This window comes from Rhinopithecus roxellana, chromosome 5 (assembly GCF_007565055.1).
Source record: "Rhinopithecus roxellana isolate Shanxi Qingling chromosome 5, ASM756505v1, whole genome shotgun sequence".
Lineage (NCBI taxonomy): Eukaryota > Metazoa > Chordata > Mammalia > Primates > Cercopithecidae > Rhinopithecus > Rhinopithecus roxellana.
This window is the reverse complement of record NC_044553.1, coordinates 73,105,301-73,107,199: the sequence shown is the minus strand read 5'-3', so window position 1 is coordinate 73,107,199 and position 1,899 is coordinate 73,105,301. Positions and strand designations below refer to the sequence as shown.

General features: G+C 49.2%; 1 pseudogene; it reads right to left on the bottom strand.

Moving 5' to 3' along the window:
* Nucleotides 1-882: 882 nt before the first annotated feature.
* LOC104665660 lies at nucleotides 883-1,252 on the bottom strand (annotated as a pseudogene).
* Nucleotides 1,253-1,899: the final 647 nt, after the last annotated feature.

Here is a 1,899-nt window from a genome sequence, read left to right as displayed (position 1 = left end):
GTGTGTGAATTTTGTTTTAATTATTCTACTAAAACCAGCAGTGAGGATAATGATTACTTGCATTTAAGCTTTGCTGCATTAATCCTACAAAAATATTCATGTTGAAGTATGGTGGTTCCATAAAAAAATAAACAGAATTATATGATCTAGCAGTCCTACTTCTGAGTATATAAACAAAAATAACTGAAAGTAGAGACTTCAACAGAAATTTTTTTTTTGAATTCAACAAGTATTTATTGAGTGCCTATTATGTGCTAGATATTGAGACACATCAGAGAACAAAACCAAGAGCCCTCCCCTCGTGGGGCTTACAGTCTAGCACTTACTGCCAGTCCACCTGCCGGCTACCTGGATCCCAAGGCAAGTCACCGCCCCTGTGTGCCTCGGTCCTCAGCTGCCCAATCGTGGATCATGTGCCTGGTGTACTGCAGATGTCAAACTGGATTCCCCACAACCCACCACCCAGACAGTAGATAGGGCTGTAAGTTGATTTTTTTTTTTTTTTTTTGAGACGGAGTCTCGCCCTGTCGCCCAGGCTGGAGTGCAGTGGTGCGATCTCGGCTCACTGCAAGCTCCACCTCCCGGGTTGCCGCCATTCTCCTGCCTCAGCCTCCCGAGTGGAGTAGCTGGGACTACAGGCGCCCGCCACCAAGCCCTGCTAAATTTTTTTTGTATTTTTAGTAGATTCGGGGTTTTACCGTGTTAGCTAGGATGGTCTCGATCTCCTGACCTCGTGATCCGTCCGCCTCGGTCTCCCAAAGTGCCGGGACTACAGGCGTGAGCCACCGTGCCCGGCCGGAAGTTGATTTTTAATGATAAGGTACAATGGAGGGAGGGCTAGCTAAGCCAACTGTCTGGGGTGCTGTGGTGGTGGTGGGCTGGCTACACAAACTGATGCTGCTGCTGCTGCTTCTTGGTGGCCGCCTTGCTGGTGAGGTCCTTGGCCTTCTCTGCAGCTGCCAGTGCCGTCTCCTTTGCATTCTCCTTGTCTTCCTTGGCTGTCTCAACAAGTGTTTTGAAAGGGGCCTCGCCTTGCAGCTTCGTCAAGGTATATTCAAAACCCTTCATAGTCTTGGTCACGTTGCTTTTTGAATTGGGCAAGACCAAATCCCCGGACAGCTCTGGGGACACCAAATAAGCTAGAGGAGACCCACGCTTCCCGGCAGATTTCGGTCCAGCCACTGTTGTCAGAGTTCACACAGTCAACTCATCGTTCCTCCGCCACCATCAGCCAGGCGTGGTTGATGGATATACCCCATACAAAATGAGGAATATTGTATGATTCCACTTATATGAGGTATGTAGGGTTGCCAAATTCATAGACAGCCAGTGGAATAGTGCTTATCAGGAGCCGAGGGGAGGGGAGGACTTGGAGTTACTATTTAGTGGGTACAGAGTTTCAGTTTGGGATGATGAAAAACTTCTGGAGATGGATAGCAGTGATGGCTGCACAACAACATGAGTGCACTTAATGCCAGTGAATTATACACTTAAAAATGACTAAAGTTGGCCGGGTGCAGTGGCTCACGCTTGTAATCCCAGCACTTTTGGAGGCCGAGGTGGGCGGATCACGAGGTCAGGATTTCGAGACTAGCCTGGCCAACATGGTGAAACCCCGTTTCTACTAAAAATACAAAAAAATTTAGCCAGGCGTGGTGGCGGGCGCCTGTAATTCCAGCTACTCAGGAGGCTGAGGCAGTAGAATCGTTTGAAACTGGAAGGCGGAGGTTGCAGTGAGCCGAGATTGCGCCACTGCACTCCAGCCTGGGCAACAAGAGAGAAACTCCGTCTCAAAAGGAAAAAAAAAAGACTAAAAAGTTAGCCGGGCGCGGTGGCGCACGCTTGTAATCCCAGCACTTTGGGAGGCTGAGGCGGGCAGATCACGAGGTCAGGAGATTG